This window comes from Podarcis filfolensis (assembly GCF_964270895.1).
Source record: "Podarcis filfolensis genome assembly, chromosome: Z".
Classification (NCBI taxonomy): Eukaryota; Metazoa; Chordata; class Lepidosauria; order Squamata; family Lacertidae; genus Podarcis; species Podarcis filfolensis.
In genome coordinates this window covers 34,264,656-34,287,023 of record NC_139617.1, presented here as the reverse complement: position 1 = coordinate 34,287,023, position 22,368 = coordinate 34,264,656, and the positions used below count along the sequence as shown (strand labels likewise).

General features: G+C 44.8%; 2 protein-coding genes across 5 annotated transcripts in view; one reads left to right on the top strand and one right to left on the bottom strand.

Moving 5' to 3' along the window:
* LOC310754716 (kynurenine--oxoglutarate transaminase 3-like) overlaps positions 1 to 10,863 on the bottom strand; it is a 35,030-nt gene extending 24,167 nt beyond the window's left edge. Inside the window, exons 1-2 of the mRNA XM_083596804.1 lie at positions 10,730 to 10,863; positions 1,702 to 1,827 (exon numbers count right to left, since the gene is read on the bottom strand). The gene's annotated coding sequence lies outside the window, so the exon portion shown is untranslated. The remainder of the gene's footprint in view (positions 1 to 1,701; positions 1,828 to 10,729) is intronic.
* A 69-nt stretch (positions 10,864 to 10,932) lies between these two features.
* LRRC8A (leucine rich repeat containing 8 VRAC subunit A) overlaps positions 10,933 to 22,368 on the top strand; it is a 37,414-nt gene continuing 25,978 nt past the window's right edge. For 2 of the 4 annotated variants that reach the window (XR_014543835.1, XM_083596343.1), the window contains exons 1-2: positions 10,933 to 11,066; positions 18,151 to 18,330. The gene's annotated coding sequence lies outside the window, so the exon portion shown is untranslated. Of the gene's footprint in view, positions 11,067 to 12,768; positions 12,960 to 18,150; positions 18,331 to 21,187; positions 21,801 to 22,368 lie in introns of those variants that run through there. The other 2 variants (XM_083596344.1, XM_083596345.1) reach the window with 2 other exon arrangements.

The following is a 22,368-nucleotide window of genomic DNA, read 5'->3' as shown; positions in this document are numbered from 1 at the left end:
AACCTAAATGTGGTTAGAATCGCAAAGGATGTACTTAAGAACACATTGCTCAGTAACAAGGATGCCTCTGAGAACATGTAAGCCAGACACTAAAACAACTTGGGAATTCAGAGAACATGGCTTTCAAGCTCCGAAAACTTTCACTGTACAAGAGTTACCTTGCAATCTTATGCACAGTTGTGAGTAACTAATGGGACTTACTTCGGAGTGTACATGCATACATGTGCATTGCAAGGACTGGCTAGGGTGTTGGTGGAACTGGTCACCCCTTGCAAGAAAATATTAACATGCCCTTCCATGGGATCTCAGTTATACTGGTTAGTTATTTCCTGCTTAGGAACTGAGGAAGATTGCAAGCAACCTCCTTACTGTGGGCAGATCAACAATAAAGAAGAGCACCAGCAGATTTGTCACAAGCAAGTCAGCTTGGACAAGGGATTTAGTTGCTGCTGTGATCTGCATACTCTCACTAGAAGCAAATAGCCTTGAGCCAGCAAGGTGTAGTGATTAGTACTGGACAAGGCTCAGGGAACACATTGGTTCAAAAATCTCCAGTCATGAAATTCACTCTGTGACCTGGACCCGATCACTATCTCCCGGTCTAACCTGACTCACAGAGCTGCTGTGAGGATAAAATGGGAAGAGAGAAAACCATAAGAACTGTCTTGAGCTCCTTGGAGGAAAAGTGGGATATTAATGTAATGCACAAAACAAATGCTGCATTTGGAATCTGAAGGATGTCACAGAAGCTTCTCTACAAAAGGAAGAGATGGCATCCATCCCTGTCCTGAAGTAAGAGAAATAAAAGCACATTTCCTAAGAATCACATGCTTCCTGGCAGGATCAGAGCAGCTTTCAGAACCAAGCTGAGTCTTGTTGTTTCCTAGCCACCAAATGGATTATTAGGTGTAAACAGATAATCTCAGAGGAATACAGGATGACAAAACTAAGCATATAGGGTTTAATCAAGAATTTTAAAATCCAGGCCAAAACAAAGAGCAAGAACTGTTAACAACAACATGACCACTATATTTTTAAAGAAAAGATTCCAGAGGAGTTCAAAAGCTGTCACAAAGACACTTTCTGTCTTATTTCTAGATAAACATATAAATACTTACTATTAATAATAAAGCAAGTCTTTAAACAGGGGGAAAAGGGGAGCCGTTTGCTCTAAAGTTTTCTGGTCTTTTCCACGCCACAAAATTCACCATGCTTGGCACCTTTCAATTTCCCTGTGTGTGGTTTTTTGTTTCATTTTTTGAACAAGTGAAATATTTCTGGGAGGAGATATGACAGGGCTTCCAGCCAATCACAAAAAGCACAGGGAGGATTTTAAATAAAGGGAAGGGGATCTTGTGGCACCCCAGCTAGGGGTGACAGCCTTTTTTCTTTCTTTTTTGGCCTGGGGTCCTCAACCGTGTTTGCAGCAATGCCATGCCTGGGGGAGGGGGAAGGAATTGTCACCTGATTGTTCAGCCTCTGTTAAAGGCACAACTGTACACCAAGGCTGTGTTTAAAGCATTATACTGTATGTTTAAAGCATGATCCTCCCAAAAGAAATCCTGAGAGCTGCGGGTTTGTTAAGGGCGACTGAAATCTTAACTCTATGTAGGGTACTACAGTTCCCAGGCTTCTTTAGGGAGGGGGAAATTTGCTTTAAATGTATGGCGTGTAGGCAACTATAATTGCCCTGTTCCTTACCTTCTTCTGACTAGCTGGCAACCTTAATTCCGATGTCCCTTTTGACCAAGCTGGTGATGGCAGAAAGGAGGCAGGTGGCTCCTTTTAAAGAACTTTGCTCCTCAATCTAGATAAGTAATAAGTAACCTTAAGAAGAAAAAAGGAAATGAAACAAACAAAGCTGGAGGAGGTGTGAATTTGCATGTGCTTGACAAGCCCTCTGCTGGGTGGAGAGAGAATCAACACTGCATACATTGCCCCACCCCGACCCCAGAAGAATCCTGGGAAGTGTAGTTTGTTAAGGGCAGGCACAGGCAAACTCAGACCTCCAGATGTTTTGGGACTACAACTCCCATAATCCCTAGCTACCAGGACCAGTGGTCAGGGATGTTGGGAATTGTCATCCCAAAACATCTGGAGGGCCAAGTTTGCCTATGCCTGGTTAAGGGTGCTGGGAAGGGCAGCTCTGATAGGTAAATTCCAGGATTATTTGGGGAGGAGTGTACTTCCATGGAGGGCACAAGGAGAAGGGGACGACAGAGGACGAGATGGTTGGACAGTGTTCTCGAAGCTACTAGCATGAGTTTGACCAAACTGCGGGAGGCAGTGGAAGACAGGAGGGCCTGGCGTGCTCTGGTCCATGGGGTCACGAAGAGTCGGACACGACTAAACGACTAAACAACAGTACGTCTGACTCTGATCCACACAAAACATTTAAAGCATATTCAGCACACATTTTTTTAAAAAAACAAAACCCAAAAGAAACCTGAGAATTTTAGTTTCCCCTCACAGTGCTGCTATTCCCATCCTTTGGCAGGCATGGGGTTTAAATGTATAGTGTGGATCTGCCCTAATTAAATGTACATTGTGTATCTAGCTTTCATTTGAGTGACACTCCCTTTCAAAAACGAGGATAAGAACCTAAGAGTCTCCCGGGTCACACCAGCCACTCATCTAATAAAGCATCCTGTTCTCAAGCAGCAACACTCTTCTTATGTTCTGATACCTTTCAGATTACAAGGCTGCCAATGGCCACCAACCAAGCTCTCCCTTCACAGTTGTGTGATAGGAATTTTGATGTCTTAGATATATGGAAATGTTCATAAATGTACTAACCAAGCACGTACATAGATCAGCACAGGAAGACCAACCTGGAACCATTTTGATTCCTAAACTGAGCAAATGTTTTCTCTGCAAGGTCAAAGTGGGAAACCTCCCATTGTCTCTTTCCTCACAAATCTTGTCTTAAGGGCACATTTAAGATATGAATAGGGTGTGAGCCTGTGACATGGCCCAGGAACTAAGTATTTATCATTACAAAAGACTGGCCAGGCTACCCAGGCAATCCAATCAAGTAAACTGCCAGACAGGAGATAATTCAAATTTCTGGGGTTGGTCTTGATCTATAGGGTGGCAATTTCAAAAGTCTTTATAAGGCCTTGCGTGCCATTTTTCGGGGTTCCTCCTCTCTCCTGCGGGTGAGGGGAGCACCCTGTTGCAACAGTTCAATAAAGATCAAGCTTACTAGCTGCTTTGCTTCTCAATATTCTCTGGTTGGCCTCTGTTATTCTCTCCTACCAATAGGGAACCTATGTAAGGACTCTATATGGGCTCTTGGATACCCCATAAGGGGAAAGGGCAATTTTTGTTTACAACAGTTGGAGGCAGTGATGCTTCTGAATTTCAGATGCAGGAAACTGCAGAAGGGGACAGTGCTTTCGTGGGTGGGGGGCATGTCTTCTTCACCTTCTTCTTCGCTACAATATATCAATTTATTTCCAATTGTCAATGTCAAAAGGGACTAAAATCTATAAAATTCATAGAAAATCAACGTACCAATTTGCTCAATTTCTCTAGGACTCCATCACACCTCCCCTGTCCTCCATAATCCCTCAAGCAAGGTGTCAAGACCCTAATCCTGTCAAATCACTCTGCCAAACCTTTCCTCCAGGAAATGCCAGTACATGGACCATTGTCTTCTCATCAGGATGTGCTTATCTGCGCATATCTCCAGCTCTGCATATTCCCCCCTCCCTCCTCCATATGTTAATCCTGTGTAACCCAACCTCTTCTTAATGTATTCATGATGTAATCTGTGTAACCCAACCTCTCTTTAATGTATTCATGATGTAACTGGGATGTATTTTGCACTGTATTCTGGGACATGGAGGGAAGTTTCAAAAGTTTATGTCACCCCTTTCTCGCTGTTCAATCTCGCCTTGAACCTGTTGCGCAATAAACGTGGATCTTCTGCAGCTTGCTCCTGTCTCTGGCTGAGCTCATTTTTCTCCGCAGGGACCCGCGGACTTAGTCCGACGAGCTGGGTGGCTGAGCAGCCTCGCACCCAGATTTTTACCGTAACAGATGGCGCCCACCTTCAGGGTATCGTTGGGCACTGTGATGACAGCATGCTGGACTAGATGGGCCACTGGCCTCATCCAGTAGGTTCTTCTTATGTTCTTAAGTGAGAGCTATTTGGGGACTTGGGCTTAGATTTCCCTCTCCCTGTGGGAGGTTATGTCTTCAGGGTGTCTGGATAAGTGAAAGGGTCAACAGGCTACCAGTCTTTGCAGTAACATCTGACTTAAATCTCAAGAGGCCTGCTTTGCTCTCTGTGCTATGACACTGGAGGTTCCCACTGGAACCTAACCAGAAAGCAAGATCTGTTGAGAGTTAATGCTGCAAAACACACCCCAGTTTTATGCTTATAGGAAATGACACCAGTTTCTAGCAAATCACATTCAAAGCAAACCAACCCAGGAAGCACACTGGAACCCTCAAAACCTTTAACCCCTCTGAGATTGGGGTGTATTTACATCCCAAAAAACAATATTTACATGAACAAATGGAACATACATCCGTGTTCCGAGACTCTAATGACATAGAGGGCAGATCTGCACCATACATTTAAAGCACATGGCTACCTGCAAGGAATCCTAGGAACTGTACTTTTCTTCTTTCATAGCTACAAGCTCCAGCACAAAACTACAGGGCCTAGGATTCTTTAGAGAGAAGTCGTGTGCTTGAAATGGCCCTAAGAAGGGCTATAAAAATCAATGTGATTTACTGCCAAGTAAACATACTTAGAAATGCAACATTGGTGAAATCTCTAAAAACCACCCCTTAGATTTTAATATGGAAATATATTTGTAAAGACACAGTATTTGTAAAAAGAAAAGAAAAGACCACCTTAAACACTGTGGTTGCTTTCCTGCTCTAATGAAATTGGAGTGAATGCCTTTCAATTCTCCTTTATCAATATTTCAGGAATTTACTATGCAATCAACATTTTTGTGATGATCCAGCCCAATAAAAATGTTGGTGAGTGAATCATCCAAGTGCATCAGAAAACCCACTTTTTATTGATGCTCACACAAAAATTAACATTGGAATCTGATACAATCACAGGCTTGAAAGAAGGCTGCTATCTAGCGGGCAATAAAAGGAACATTTATCTGACCAAATGCCTTGACATTGGGAAACAAAATGTCACAGAGATGCTTCGGGTTGTTAGCAAAGCACTTTTCTGTTTGTGAAGGCAAATTATGGAAGGGTAGTCTTCTGGTTTGTTTATTTTAAAAAATAAATAGTGTGTTGCCCGGAACAGGCAGTAGTTGCAACTATCATTACTGTCTGGAAGAGTGTGGAAGAGTGCTTAGAGAAGGGGTTGTCAACCTGGTCCCTGCTGCCCATTAGTGGGCGTTTCAGGATTTTAGGTGGGCAGTAGGGGGTTCTACAGTACAAGCTGAATCCTCTTTCCATCGAGCACTGGTGGGCGGTAAGGAAATTTTACCATCAAGAAAGATGCATTTGTGGGCGGTAGGTATAAAAAGGTTGACTACCCCTGGCTTAGAGCATAAAATTAGGATCAGATAGACTCTGGTTAAAATGCATGAAGCTCACTGCGTAATGGTCATCATCTCTGTGGCCTGGGGAGAGTCCTGAGGGCCAAAAAGCAGTTGGCCCTCTGGGGACTGAGGTTCCCTTCCCTTCTCTGTATCTTGCAAATACATATTAAAATGCTAATAAATTTTTGCCAGGCCCTTTTAAAAAATGATGATGATGATCTGCAGATTGATGCAGAAATGTGGAAAACTGGACTTGCGAAGCCTAGATAAACTGAAATTGACATATTTGCCCTTCTCTAGATGCAGGAGGAAATGATGGGAGGCAAAGTGATTCCTATTTACACACATTACCCATCTGTCTGTCTGTCGCTCTGCCAGTGAAGAGTGTGGAGTGCAGTCATTGTGTCGGTAGGAGCTGGGAAGCCCAGGTTCAAATCTCCCACTCAGCCATTGTTATAGGGGTAGGCTTTTATAGCCCAGCTCTCCATCAAGGGATTCAGTGTCCCCCAAGTCCGTTATCAGTCAGAGGAAAATGAGTGGAACCAGTAGAAGGAAAGCAAGGAAGATATCTGAAGGAGTGTCTCCACCCCCATCGTTCTGCCCGGAAACTGAGGTCCAGCTCCGAGGGCCTTCTGGCGATTCCCTCACTGCGAGAGGCCAAGTTACAGGGAACCAGGCAGAGGGCCTTCTCAGTAGTGGCGCCCGCCCTGTGGAACGCCCTCCCATCAGATGTCAAAGCGATAAACAACTACCTGACATTCAGAAGACATCTGAAGGCAGCCCTGTTCAGGGAAGTTTTTAATATGTGACATTTTAGTCTATTTTTCATCTTTGTTGGAAGCCGCCCAGAGTGCCTGGGGAAACCCAGCCAGATGGGCAGGGTACAAATAATAAATAATAATAATAATAATAATTATTATTATTATTATTATTATATTTATTTTTCTGTCGCATCAGAATTCCCCCTCCCACCACCTTGCAATGAGGTGAGGACCCAGAACAAAGGTGTATAACAGCTTTTAAAGACTTAAGAAATTTCCCACCCCTTAGCCAAAGACCACTCAAAAGCATCCTACAGATTCGAGAGTGTGTCTTATCTCCTGTTTGTCAAGATAGCTGATAATCCTTTCTGATTGCATTATCCTGCCAGTCTTTTGAAGTGATAGATACCCTAGCTTCTGAAACCTTTGTCACAGACCTCCCCTATTCATACACAAAATGTGCTCTTTGGACTGGATTTGAAGGATTTGTAAGTGAAAAGAACAATTGGGAAAGGTTTTGCTAAGATACTTCCTTCTGCAAAGAAATAATGGGGGTCAATAAGAGTCAATAAGACTTCAGGATGGATCTCCCATACTATTGCAGACATGTGGTTTATGTGCTTAAGTATATGTGTTTATCTTGTGCACTTATGAACATTCATTTTATTTACAATCCCTTAGAATTCTTATCATGGATCACTGCCTTGTCGTGGTGAAGGGGCTTGAATAACTCAGAGAAGCTATGAGCTATGTCGTGCAGGGCCACCCAAGATGGACAGGTCATAGTGGAGAGTTTTGACCAAACGTGATCCACCTGGTGCAAGAAGCAGCAAGCCACTCCAGTATCCCTGCCAAGAAAACTCCATGGACAAAGACAACAGGCATATAAAAGTTATGACGCTGGAAGATGAGCCCCTCAGGTCGGAAGGTGTTCAACATGCTACTGAGGAAGAGCGGAGGACAAGTACAGGTAGATTCAGAGCTGATGGAGCGGCTGGGCCAAAGCCGAAAGGTCGCTCAGTTGCGGATATGCCTGGCAGCGAAAGGAAAGTCCAATGATGTAAAGAAAAATATTGCATAGGAACCTGGAATGTAAGAACCATGAACCTTGGCAAGCTGGATGTGGTAAAAAATGAGATGGCAAGAATATTGACATCCTGGGCATCAGTGAACTAAAATGGACGGGAATGGGCAAATTCAGTCTGGATGACCACTATATCTACTACTGTGGGTAAGAATCCCGAAAAAGAAATGGAGTGGCCCTCATAGTCAATAAAAGAGTGACAAAAGCTGTACTGGGATGCAATTTCAAAAATGACAGAATGATCTCGATGCGAATCCAAGGCAGACCTTTAACATCACAGTAATCCAAGTTTATGCACCAACTACTGGTGCTGAAGAAACTGAAATTGACCAATTCTATGAAGACTAACAATACCTTCTAGAAATGACACCAAAGAAGCATGTTCTTCTCATTATAGAGGATAGGAATGCTAAAGCAGGGAGTCAAGAGTTAAAAGGAAAAATGGGCAAGTTTGGCCTTGGAGTTAAAAACGCAGGGCAAAGGCTAATAGAGTTCTGTCCAGAGAACAAGCTGGTCACCACAAACACTCTTTTCCAACAACACAAGAGATGACTCTACACATGGACATCACCAGATGGGCAGCATGGAAATCAGATTGATTATATTCTCTGCAGCCAAAGATGGAGAAGCTCTATACAGTCAGCAAAAACAAGACCTGGAGCTGACTGTGGCTCAGATCATCAGCTTCTTATAGCAAAATTCCAGCTTAAACTGAAGAAAGCAGGAAAAGCCACTGGGCCAGTAAGACACAATCTAAATCAAATCCTTTATGAATACACAGTGGAAGTGAGGAACAGGTTTAAGGATTTAGATTTGGTGGACAGAGTGCCTGAAGAACTATGGATGAAGGCTGGTAACATTATACAGGAGGCAACAATGAAAACCATCCCAATGAAAAGGAAATGCAAGAAAGCAAAGTGGCTGTCCAATGAGGCCTTACAAATAGCGGGGAAGAGAAGGCAAGCAAAATGCAAGGGAGATAGTAAAAGATACAGGAAACTGAATGCAGATTTCCAAAAAATAGCAAGGAGAGACAAAAGGGCCTTCTTAAATGAGCAATGCAAAGAAACAGAGGAAAACAGCAGAATGGGAAAAACCAGAGATCTGTTCAAGAAAATTGGAGATATGAAAGGAACATTTTGTACAAAGATTACGATAATAAAGGACAAAAGTGGAAAGGACTTAACAGAAGCAGAAGACATCAAGAAGAGGTGGCAAGAATACACAGAGGAATTATACCAGAAAGATATGGAGGTCTCGTACACCCCAGGTAGTGTGGTTGCTGACCTTGAGCCAGACATCCTGGAGAGTGAAGTCAAATGGGCCTTAGAAAGCACTGCTAATAACATGGCCAGTGGAAGTGATGATATTCTAGCTGAACTATTTAAAATTTTAAAAGATGACGCTGTTAAGGTGCTACACTCAATATGCCAGCAAGTTTGGAAAACTCAGTAGTGGCCAGAGGATTGGAGAAGATCAGTCTACATCCCAATCCCAAAGAATGCTCCAACTACCGCACAATTGCACTCATTTCACACGCTAGCAAAGTAATGCCTAAAATTCTACAAGGCAGGCTTAAGCAGTATGTGGACCGAGAACTCCCAGAAGTGCAAGCTGGATTTTGAAGGGGCAGAGGAACCAGAGAGCAAATTGCAAACATGCGTTGGATTATGGAGAAAGCAAGAGAGTTCCAGAAAAATATATACTTCTGCTTCTTTGACTACGCAAAAGCATTTGACTGTGTCGACCACAGCAAACTATGGCAAGTTCTTAAAGAAATGGGAGTGCCTGATCACCATTGATTGTCTCCTGAGAAATCTCTATGTGGGACAAGAATATACAGTTAGAACTAGATATGGAATAACTGATTGGTTCAAAATTGGGAAAGGAGTACGACAAGGCTGTATATTGTCTCCCTGGTTATTTAACTTATATGCAGAATTCATCATGCGAAAGGCTGGACTGGATGAATCCCAAGCCAGAATTAAGATTGCCGGGAGAAATATCAACAACCTCAGATATGCAGATGACACAACCTTGATGGCAGAAAGTGAGGAGGAATAAATGAACCTTTTAATGAGGCTGAAAGAGGAGAGCGCATAATATGGTCAACATCAAAAAGACTAAGATCATGGCCACTGGTCCCATCACCTCCTGGCAAATAGAAGGGGAAGAAATGGAGGCAGTGAGAGATTTTACTTTCTTGGATTCCATGATCATTGCAGATGGTGACAGCAATCATTAAATTAAAAGATTCCTGCTTCTTGGGATAAAAGCAATGAAACCTAGGCAGCATCTTAAAAAGCAGAGACATCACCTTGTCGACAAAGGTCCATATAGTTAAAGCTATGGTTTTCCCAGTAGTGATGTATGGAAGTGAGAGCTGGACCATAAAGAAGGCTGATCGAAGAATTGATGCTTTTGAATTATGGTGCTGGAGGAGACTCTTGAGAGTCCCATGGACTGCAAGAAGATCAAACATATCCATTCTGAAGGAAATCAGCCCTGGGTGCTCACTGGAAGGGCAGATCCTGAAGCTGAGACTCCAATATTTTGGCCACCTCATGAGAAGAGAAGACTCCCTGGAAAAGACCCTGATGTTGGGAAAGATGGAGGGCACAAGGAGAAGGGGACGACAGAGGACAAGATGGTTGGATACTGTTCTCGAAGCTACCAGCATGAGTTTGACCAAACTGTGGGAGGCAGTGGAAGACAGGAGGGCCTGGCTTGCTCTGGTCCATGGGGTCACAAAGAGTCAGACACGTCTAAACGACTAAACAACAACAAGAATTCTTATAACATCAGGAAGCTCACCTTTGGCACCTTTGTTCACCTCTCAGCCTAACCTACCTCACAAGGTTGTTGTAATGGATTAAAAAAAATGGGGGTGGGGTGGGGAGAGAAGCATAGATGCCGCCTTGAACCTTTTGCAGAGGTGGGGAGGAAAAGGTGGGATAGATATGCAACAAATAAATAGCAAACATGCAATGCTAGTCCTATTCAGAGTAGGGCCATTGAAATGGATGAGCATGGCTGATTTAGCTCCATTAATTTCAGCAGGTCTACTGTGAGAATTTATTTGGACGCAACCCAATATGTTGCTTTATATATATAATATTGTATATATGGTTTATAAATCTGCTATAAAACATCACATTAGTACCCGTTGTCATCAGGATGTGGGGATTAATATTGCTGTTTTTACATAATGAGTTGGAGATTTCTCTCCCTTTAAATACGGAGAGGCGCAACGTGTTAATTATATATATTTTAAAAAGAAAGAAAGAAAGAAAGAAAGAAAGAAAGAAAGAAAGAAAGAAAGAAAAACGTACGTGCTGAATGCGACCTTCCCTTACCAAGATGGCAGCTTTGCGCTCCTTTCCCCCTCCATACTCAAGATGACCTCCAGGCATCTTTTGCGCTTTCCATTCGCTTCCTCTTCCTCTCGCTCCGTGGGGAATGCCTTGTCCTTCCCAAGATGGCTCCTCTCGAGATGGGGCCGCCTAGTGGAAGAGAGGAGCAAGAGTCGCGGCTGCTGCTTACTTCCGGTTCTGCCGCCGCCGCCGGGGGATGCCCATGCCGGCCGGGTGAGGTCAGCTCCGGGGTGGAGCAGCCCGGTGGTGCAGTGAGGAGGCTGCGAGGGGGGCAAACAAAAGAAAGCCCGAAGCGACCGAGCCGGGAAGCTGCTGCCGGGTGAGTGCGAAGGGTCGCAATAATGACACTGTCAGGGGCTGGCGTTTCCCGCCCCGTCCTGGGGGGAAAGTGGACTGGCAGGGAATCTGCTGAGAGATACGAGGGTGTTGAGGAATGCCGAGGCGAGTCAGGAACACTGAGGACTAGTAACCCCCCTTTTTTGATGGGGAAGCGGGGACGTCGGGCATGTCCCCTCCCCACACACACTCGCGCTGGGTGGGTTTGTTTGGTATTTGTTTTTAGTATCGAGGTGGAGGACCAGTAACCGTGTTTTAGCTAGTGAGTGGCGGAGGGTCGGGGAAGGACGTGGATCTCGGGAAATAGAGAGGAAGATTCCCCATCTCCACACGCTGTTTTAGAGTATTGGGAAGGAGAGGGGCGTCTGGGAAAGAGGACGTCCTCAGAAACCTCGGGGACCAGCAACTTTTATTTATCGATTGGCATAATGGAGGAGGATTCTCTCCCACCCCCACTTCCAACCTACGCTGGTTTTGTTGAGGTGGAAAGGGGCGTCAGGGAAAGGACAGCCTCAGGAACCTACAGGACCAGTAACCTTGCTGTCAGTGAAAGGGGAAGGAGAGAAACTTGGGCAATGCAGAGCTGGGAGAAGGATCCCCTGCCCGTCGCTGCTTTTGAGTATTGAGGTTGTCTCTGGGAAAGAGAGTAGGCTTAGGACCTGGAGGACTTAGTAACCTGGTTTTGTATGATGTCAGTGAAGAGGAGGGTGAGCGAGGATGGCGAGAGATGTGTGCCCGGCAGGGTGGAGAGGAGTATGCATGCCTTCAGCTTGTGAGCTTTGCAAGCGTGGGGAGTGGAGAGAGATCTAGGAACCCCTAGGAAAATCCTGGGTTGCAGAAGGACCCGTGTGTGTGTGTGTGTGTGTGTGTGTGTGTGTAAAGTTTAGGGCTGGCAATTCCTCAGTTGAGAGGGAAGGCCGTAAGGAAAGGAAGGGGGTGGGATGTGCACGTGTATGAAAGGAATTTCTAGGGGGCTGGGATGGTGGGTCTGATTCGAGAGTCCGGTAAGACAGTAGAAGAGGTATGGATGTGACATGGCCATCAACAATCATACCCCGGGCTTGCAGAGGAGTTGGTGGCAGAGGTAGGGAGAGTGACAATGGGGGGGGGAGTTAGGAAGAGTGGGTTTCCCCGGAGATGTGTTGTGGAAGAGATCTGAGACTGGGTTTGTTGTGGGCATGGAGAGCGAGTGAGGGGGGATGTTAGGAAGAGGGAATTCTCCAATTCGCCAACCCCAAGATCTTCTATGGCAGAATATTCTTGCAAAGAGAGCCAGTGTTAGAGTAGGACCTGGGAGACCAGGGTACACTCAATCAGGAAACTCACTGGGTGTGTCCGTGGGACCAGTCACTGCCTTTTAGCCTAACCTACCTCACAAGATTGTTGTAGGGATTATATTAAAAAGGGGGAGAACAGTGTAGGCCCCCTTAAGCTCCTGGGGAGAAAAAAGGTGGAACATACATTCAGTAAATAATTAAAACGAATGCAGGACACTAGTAGCAATTGAAGGTTTATTGTGAGCATTGAGAGCGAATAAAAGCGGTCTATAAAAAGGGAGCTTTGCTTATGATTCAGAAAATAGTGGGGAAGGGATATTTGGAAGGGGTGGGGGAGGTGCAGAAGGGTTTGGAAGGCTTGGCAGTTGGAAAACAGTCACCTTTTTGTAGGTTCTCAAATTAATTGGTTATTTTCCAAGTGGGGAGGGCGGGATTTATTGGCTGTCTCCCACCTCTAGCACTTGTTGAATAAGAGATGGTGGTGGAGGGTTGTGAGGTGGCACTAAAGAAGGAAACTGAAGCATTATGGATGGGAACAAATTTAGGGTGTGTGTTTATCTCTTGTGCTGTTTTTGAAAGTGGATCTCAAAAGCGAGAAGGTGAGTGATGATAGTTCTTCTTAAACTGTTCTTGGAACTTAGGGGGCTGGCAAGGGGGAGGGTAAATAGGGGCAGAAGAGTTGTCAAAGGGGCTGAGTCTGAGAATGTGCCCCAGTGCCAAGTAACTTTTTATTTTTGGGGTGACAGGGGAAGTGACATTTTGGGGTGACATTAAGGGCAAGGAGAGGAAACAGAGACTCCTTTGCCACGTTGTGTTGCTGGCAATTAAGGGGTGGCAGACAGTAAGTGAAGGAAGGAATAGTGCCTGGTTGGCAAGAAACACTGATGAGTCAAGCTGTGAGCAAGTCACAGAAGGGCTGGAGAAGCTGGGTGGGTGGTGTTATCGTGTTACTAGTCCATGCAATGTGAGTAAAGGTGGTGGAAAGGGGGGCATCTGGCAGGGACCGGTAAAGTGAAAACAAAGGGGTGGCATTCTGTTGCGGAGAGTTGGGTGTGTGTGTGTGTTATTGCATTCAGCTAGCTCAAAGAATGGGTGTGCAAGCAAACTTTTTGGCACCCATGGGGAAGGTAGGTTGTTGGAAAGGAAGCAGGAGTATCGGGAAGAGGCAGGAGAAAGGGTGTCAGTGGAAGGAAAAGGCCGGGCTGGAGGAGGAAAATATTTGGGTGTGGGACATTGGAGAGCAATGTTTAGCTTTAGGTGCTGCCTGATTGGGATTTTTGCAGTCAAGCCTCCAGAGTGATCTCTGTTGCTGGATGCCTCAGAGCCCTTTAAACTGCCATGAGCCTGTTTTATGATTGTCCTGGCCTTCCAGTAATTGGGGATAGCAGGTTGCTGTAAAAACAGCGAGAGGGTGTGCAAATTTCCACTGCAGCAATGTGGCCTCTTTTAAGGTTTATGGGATTATTCCATTTACAGAGAGCAAGGTCATCTGAGGTGATGTCTTTTTGGAGTCCTGGGGCAAGTAAAGGGAACACTGTCAAATGTGAACGTTCCAGGAAACTAGACAGTGTCCTCAAGGCAAGGATGTGCAAAATCATGGCTTGACTGAATTTCTTTTTTAAATGGAGCGGAGCTTCTGCATTGTCTAATTCTGAAATGCATCACTTTTGGGGAAAGGGTGGGGCTCCTCCTTTAATTACTGCCCACTTGATTTCAAAATTGTGTGTGTGTCATCATTTCAGCAGTATACTGTACATGATATTCTGTACATTTAATGCACCCCAGTGAATCCTAAGAGCTGCTGTTTACCCTCCACAGAGCTGGAATTCCCAGCACCCTTAACAAACTACAGTTCCCAGGATTCTTTGGGAGAAATCATGTTTTTTAGAGTTATAGTGTGGATGTGACCAAAGATCTTATTTAATAATCTTGAAAATGTCAGGTTTGTTTTTACCCTTTTTATTGTGAAATTGCTTCAAGGTACTTTATAGGATGGGACGCGGGTGGCGCTGTGGTCTAAACTACAGAGCCTAGGGCTTGCTGATCAGAAGGTCGTGGTTTGAATCCCCACGACGGGGTGAGCTTCCGTTGCTCGCTCCCTGCTCCTGCCAACCTAGAAGTTCGAAAGCACATCAGAGTGCAAGTAGATAAATAGGTACCGCTTCGGCGGGAAGGTAAACGGTGTTTCCGTGCGCTGTGCTGGTTTGCCAGAAGTGGCTTAGTCATGCTTGCCACATGACCAGGAAGCTGTCTGCGGACAAACGCCAGCTCCCTTGGCCAGTAAAACGAGATGAGCGCCCCAACCCCAGAGTCGTCCGCAACTGGACCTAACGGTCAGGGGTCCCTTTACCTTTACTTTACAGGATGTGATTCACAAATGGAATGAAAGCAACAGAAAATAAAACGCTTGTTGTCTTTTAAATGTATCGTACTTATGCAGCCTTACTGCTGTGAAATATACTAATACTGTATTCAGCAACTTTGCATGCTGGGACGGAGAAATAAGCTAAGTGGAGAAAGTATACTAGTTCAGGAGCAAAATTCAAGGTGTTGATGTTGCTGGGCGACAAATCCCTTCATCCCTGAATATTGGACATGTTGGCTGCTGGACTCCCATGATGTCTGGAGGACTGTTGGTTTCCGAACCCTGGCTTACAGCTTTATGCTGTGGCTCACCCAGTGAAGTTGGATCGGCAGTTGATTGCAAAGTAATTCATCATAAGATACACAATTCAGTTATGGCTTTTTCTGCCACAAGATGCAGCAATGGTCACTTGGCCCAGATGTCTTAAAAGCGAGACAAGTCACATGGCAAGGAGGCAGTAAGACACCTTTCAGTGTCTACTCAGCGAAACCTCCCTCTTCAGATAAGTTATGCCTCTGAAGGGATAACAATCAGCTGTAGTTGTGTGGTAAAGTAAAGGTAAAGGGACCCCTGACTATTAGGTCCAGTCGTGGCTGACTCTGGGGTTGCGGCGCTCATCTCACTTTATTGGCGGCGTACAGCTTCCGGGTCATGTGGCCAGCATGACTAAGCCACTTCTGGCGAACTGGAGCAGCGCATGGAAACGCCATTTACCTTCCCGCCAGAGTGGTACCTATTTATCTACTTGCACTTGGACATGCTTTCGAACTGCTAGGTTGGCAGGAGCAGGGACCGAGCAATGGGAGCTCACTCTGTCGCGGGGATTCAAACCGCTGACCTTCTGATTGGCAAGCCGTAGGCTCTGTGGTTTAACCCAAAGCGCCACCCGCAGAAAGTTCCTGGTTCCAGGCATCTCCAGGTAGGGATGGGAAAGATACCTGCTCGAAATGCTGAAGAACCACCTCCAGTCAGGGTAGGCAGTGCTGAGCTAGATAATCCCTTGACTTGGTATAATGTAGGTGTCTCTGTTCCTGTGAAACAGTTACTGTCCTCATGCCTTGCTTCTGGAATTCCCGAAAGCATCTGTTTGGCCATTGCTGGAACTTTACTAGTGGTGAAGCCTTCTATTATGTTGTTATGTCTGTTGTGGAAGTTGAAACAGAGGCCTTGTAAACACCTGGTGGTGGTGGTTTGGTGTTTTAAGAGTAGCCAAAATTGAAAGAGTGATGCCCAAGTCATGCCAGTTATTGCTGAGAGCATTCTCTGGACCAAGAGTGTGTTTGGTTTGAAACCTGGTCCATCCCAAAGGGTTGAGGAAGGGAATTGCAGTGTCTCAAAAATCTGGACACCCAACAGCTTGCAATGCACCAGTTTGCCCCACTGGCTTGTAGGAGGTATGACAATGTCATGGCCACACCTGGAGCTGCCAAGCATACCCTTTGGCCTTAGCGGTAGCTACAAACCAGTTCAGAACTGTAACTAAATATGAAACCTGTGTAAGCGTTGATGCCTGGGGCCCTTTCCACCCCATCCTGGGAACCACCCAGTTGTGAAATTACCAGAGGAGTTCTCTTTGTGGTGAAGACCATGTTTTCTTTGAGATTTAGGGCTCACCCTGGTGAAGAAGGCTTGACTAGGAAATCCTGAGGTGTTACTCAGTTAAAGTACATTTGTAATTGTTTGCTTTTCCATCAGTGAACACCTTCAATAAAAAATTACGTATGAGTAAATAAATAAATAATGAATTTTTATTTCTACCCCGCCCTTCCTGGTTCAAAAACCGGGCTCAGGGCGCCTATCAACAAATTTAAAACACTTAATTGTAAAAGCAGCATAAAATACACTATAAAAACAGGAATACAGTGGTACCTCTGGTTATGTACTTAATTCGTTCCGGAGGTCCGTTCTTAACCTGAAACTGTTCTTAACCTGAAGCACCACTTTAGCTAATGGGGCCTCCCGCTGCCGCACGATTTCTGTTCTCATCCTGAAGCAAAGTTCTTAACCCGAGGTACTATTTCTGGGTTAGCGGAGTCTGTAACCTGAAGCGTATGTAACCCGAGGTACCACTGTAACAATAAAATTAAAAGTTCAGAAATCAGTTTAGGGGAAATCCATCTAATAAGCATTAGATAATCCCCAGGGCTAGCTGGCTAAATTAGTCCTACTTGGGCCAGCGAGGAGGCCAGGGGAGAATTAGCTGTGGGGTCTCAGAGCGGGTATACTTCATTAAAGGGGAGGGGGAGGGAAGAGAAGGGAAATAAAAGATCAGGCTGAATTCAAAGTAAAGGCCAGGCAGAATAGCTCTGTCTTAGAGGCCCGACAGAAGGAGGTTAAATCCTGAAGGGCCCTAGTCTCATGGGACAGAGCATTCCACCAGGTCGGAGCCATTACTGAAAAGGCCCTGGCCCTGTGGAGGATAGTTTGACTTCCTTGGGGACCGGGACCTCTAAACTATGGTTATTCATGGACCTTAAGGACATATCAGGAGAGGTGGTCCCGTAAATACAAGGGCCCTAAGCCACAAATAGGAAAAGCTTCCTTTGTTTTCAGATGCCCTGTCAGGCTTCATCTTAGGCATTTCCAACTTTATGTGCATCTCTTGATACAAGTTTCCCCCCAGCAATATTTGTATTCATTGGGTGCATGTAAGTTCTAGTTGTATTGTGAGACTATAGAGAGGTGATTGCTCTCTGCACTTTTTGCATTCCATGCATTCCAGTGTATGTGTACTTTATTGGCCTTGCAGGCCTAGGGGCCAAATGTGGGCCTCCAGGGATCTCTGTCTAGCTCTTGGGACTCTCCCTAGACCACACACCTCACTGGTCCTGCTATGCATCCTCCTCATGTGCTTTTGCTGGGCTGGAATGTGCCCACAAACTGTGGTAGCACCTTTTCCTTGCCTGGATATGGACAAAAAGAGATAAGTGCGTAGTAGTGCATGGCTGGACTGCTGCATACCTGAATAGTTGCTGCTGTTGCAATGCCTGCTTCTGCCCCTGGCCCCCTCCCACCACCAGCATGCATGCAGGAATGTGACCCTCAGGCTAAGGCAGGTCCCCCATCCTTGAATCATAGCTGTCAACGTTTCCCTTTTTTAAAGTGAAATTCCCTTATTCCGAATAGGATTCCTCACAAGAAAAGGGAAAGGTTGACAGCTATGCCTTGAAACCAACCATTGATTTGATTTAGCTATTTTCTTTTCCTATTCTTAAGGGGCTCATTGGGGGTATGAATGTCACTGAGCTGTTTTTGTATCCTAAAAACGGGGTGGTTATTGGATGAGATGTGCCTTGTGAGCCGAAAGTGGGGAGTGGCTGTGTAGGGATAGCAGCCTTTGGGTTCCTTAGTCAAGTATTTTGGGCTGGACAATAAAATCTAGTCACACTCAGCCCGCCTTAGTAAACTGTGTGCTTCTTTTTCAGGAATTAGCTCCCATGGCGCTTGGGAAAAGCCTCCCTTCAGCACCCGCCCAGAACTCGACCCTCAGAGGCAGCCTCTATCTTCATTCCAAAGGGCTGAAGTGCAGATAGCAGTATACCCGGGCACAGAGCGGCAGCCTGCATCCCATTCTTCCAAGGGCTCCACTGGTGACGATGTACTTGGTAATGCAATATTAGGATTAATATTATTTTGAAATGCAAAAAGCAACGGTGGTGGTGGGGGGAATGCCTGGTCTGCAGCCAAATGGAAAAAGCCTCCAGGCGAAAGGGTGAAGCCAGAAGAAGGGGAAACAATGTTCTTGCATCTCATTACTGCTTAGGCATGACTTGAATTGGAATAGGAGAACTGAGTGCCCTTCGTTGTGTAACAGCTTCCAAGCCCAGGCATGGAAAAGGGGATTGATGCAGTTTCCGTTCCTTTGTGTTTCCCATGCCTTGAGGCCCCCAGCATTCCTGTCCATTTGTTTGTGTAGCGTTTCAAGTTTTCTCCTCCAGGAAGTTGGGGCCTGCCTGCTTTCAAGCCTCCTGGGTGTGAAGTTTGGTCCTCCAAGTGCTGCTGCCTGTTGGGGTTTTCCAGGTCCAGAAAATCTCAGGCCCATGGGGCTAATGCAGCCCTCAGGACTCTCCCTACCCCACACTGCCTCTTCTCAGACCACACCCACTTTGCATCCTCTCTTGAGTATTTTTGCCTGGCTGGGATGCATCCCTGAACTCTGAACATGCCTCTTAGAGGCCTGGATGGAGGCAATAGAGGGTTGTGTGAGTGTTTGTAGAAAGTTCTGTTCTGTACAAAGATAAAAATTCACATTTGTCACCCCACTCACTTTCGCCTCTGGCCCTGCCCACCATGGGCTGTGGCCTCTGGAAGGTTGACCAGAAGGGAATGAGGCCATTGGGCTGACAAAATGTTCATCACTGTTGGGCTCGTGGGAGTTGTGGTCTGGTTCTTCGGTGGCCTATATGTGTCGCTCCCAGGGGAGGCAAGGTGCAGAGATGGTCTTTCTAGGGCTCTGCTGCGGCTCTGTTTCTTCATTTCAGTCTCCCCCTTTCCTAACCTAACCCACTCTCCAAAAACAACCCTGTCTTTCTGTTTCTCCCCCAGCCACAACCAGAGTCTCCCCATGGGATGTCCCAGCCTTGCATTTTAGAAGTAATGGAGTCATTATTCAATTAAAATGTTGACTTTAATTAACCAATTACAGCTTTCTTCCACCAACAGCCCCTAATGGATATCCTAGTACTGTAATAAAATGCTGTACAGTGTTTCGTTTTGACAGCAGGATTCTGGCTTTGTGTGGTGTTAATGCTTGAAAAGCAGGCAAATAGATTACTCATTTACTTATTTATTACCCACCCTTCACCTCTAGAACATTAAAACATAATATTAAAAACAATTAAAAACAATTTACAATCATAAAAATAGAAGTGACTGAGCTAATCATAACTTTGGAGTTCATGTGAAACTGTATTTGGTCCTTGCAAGGGGAGATTTCTGCCGGGGAGCCACACAGACGCACGCTCTCTCTCTCTCTCTTTTTGTGTGTGTGTTGCTGCTGTTAAACTACATTGGAGATTTAAACAGCCAAACGTTCCCTGTGGCGAAGAAGCTTTGCCCTCCCTTTCTTTGTTAATTACTGCGTATGATTAACATCTAATGGAAGACAGATTTTGTTAGAAAAATGAAGTCATTTGATGCCTCTTCCTCTTATCTGCCCCACCCAGTTCCTTGCTCAGTTCTTGAATGCATGTTGAGATAAGGATCCAGTGTTGTGGATCTGCATTTGGGGTTGCTGCCTTCCCTCCCCATATCAGCATGCCCTCCTTGAAACCCTGGTCTGTGGAAGAGGATCATGGGAAATGTTCTAGGAGAGGGGGGAACCCTCTTTAGCCCAAGGGCTGCCTTCCTTTGGGGGAAACCATGCAGGACCCGCGTGCCAATAATGGTGTGTGGGCCAGAAACAAGAGTGGTTGGAATACTAAAAGTAAATGTTACCTTATGTACAGTTTTTACATACATTTCCTTCTGTCCCATCCAGGCATTTTCAGGGTTCAAATTTCAGGGTTCAATATTTATTAGTTTTTTAACATATCATTTTCAATAGTAATTAAACATACTTTTACATATTATTCAATTTTTTTGACTTCCATAAGTCCTGTCTGAAAATTTTCCAATTTAATCTCTTAGTATGCATTTCTTATTTTCCCTATTACATTTCAAACTCATAACCAATAACTCTATCTTTTTCTATTTTGTAACACTTTGTATATTTCTCCTTACAAAACTTCTTGTAATCCTACTAGCGTAATTTGTTGATTACAGTTGCTTTTCAAATAATTCATATAATTTTTCCAATTTTCTGTAAATCATATACTTTTTCCAATCTTCTGGTCCCATAGGTTTCGAATCCTTCCTGTCATTTTGTCCAATTCTGCATAGTCCATTAATTTCGTCTGCCATTCTTTCGTCAGAATTTCTTCTTGCTTCCATTTCTGGGCTAACAATACTCTTGCCATTGTTGTTGCATGTAAGAACAGTTTGACATCTTGTCTATTAATGTCTTGGCCTATAATACCAAGTAAAAATGCTTCTGGTTTTTTTAAGAATGTATATTTCAACATCTTTTTCATCTCATTATATATCATTTCCCAGAAGTTCTTTACTTTCTTACATTCCCACCACATGTGATAAAATGTTCCTTCTTTTTCTTTACATTTCCAACATTTATTATTTGTCTTATACATTTTAGCTAACTTCACTGGTATAATATACCATCTATACATCCTTTTCATCATATTATCTTTCAAAGCATTACAGGCTGTAAATTTTATCCTTCCATTCCACAACCTTTCCCATTCTTTAAGCTGTATATTATATCCAAAGTCTTTTGCCCAGTGTATCATTACCGATTTCACTTCCTCATCTTTCAAATGCCATTCCAACAGTATTTTACATTTTAGACATTATTTTACATTCATTGTTTAATATTTATATTTCAAATTTAGATTTTTTTATCATCAAATCCTTTTTCCTTTAAATCCTCTTTATACATTTCATTGACTTGGCGGTAGTGCAACCAATCATTTACATATTCTTTAACCTCAAAGGCGCATTGTCGGCAGGTAAAAGCACTTGAGTGTGCAAAGCAGGTGTGGCATGGTTTGGCACAGGGAGTGTTCATGCTGGGCAGGGTGGCTTAGAACTCCTTTTTCTCCCTTGCTATCTGGGTAAAAGTGGTGACTTCAATGTCACAATTGCTGGAGTTTAGAACACTTGTCAAATCTGCATTCTAGAATGCCCAGCTTCTGAGAAAATTGGATATGGGTAGGCAAGCATAAATCTTCAGCATTTAAATATTATTTTCTTAGCTAACCATCTAATTCAAGGCAAGCATCTCTCTAGGCAATTGACAAGCAAGCTTTTAAGATTCTGTCAAATGCCTGGAGGAAGATGAAAGTCTTAACCTGGCAGCAGAAAGATGTCTGGGTCAGCACCAGGCAGGCCTCACTTGGGAGAACATTCCACAGCTGCTGGGAGGGTGGGTGCCAACCAAAAAGGCGCTCTCCCTTTTTGCAAACCTCAAAGCCTGGTCGGTGATTTGTGGAGATATGCCCGTGAAGATGCGAGCAGGGTGGTGAGAAAGTTTTTAGTTTTGTTTTTCTGATGCAGCTGGTCCATCTTGAGAGATGCCCATCAGGCGAGGAGGGATTCCACCTCCCCCCTCAAAAAACACATTGGGGTGCAAACTGATTTGTGCAGTGGTGTATGACCTGAATGGCTTGCTGCATATAACGTGGGTTGATTGTACTAGATGTTTTTTGCTTGATCCACATACTTTTCTTCTTGCTGGTAGGGTTGCTGTTACTTTCAGGTCTTCCTTGCAGTCTTCCCATTGGGGCATCTGGCTTGTCACTGTGAGAACAGGATCAGGATGCTGGACTAGGTGGGCTGTTGGCCTGATCCAGCAGGGCTCTTCTTGCATCCTTACGTTCCTCTGTTTACCCCTCCCTCCATCTCTTGTGCCCCTTCCACTGCTCCTTTCCCCTGAATTGAGTTTTAAGATTGTCAGCTCTGTACTCTTGTACACTTGTCAAATGCCACAACCCATGGGAGCTGTACAGGAGATAAACAGTTGTTATTTGGATCACCTTACGGGAAGCTGCCTTCTACAGTATAAGACCACTGGCTCATGTATCTCAGTA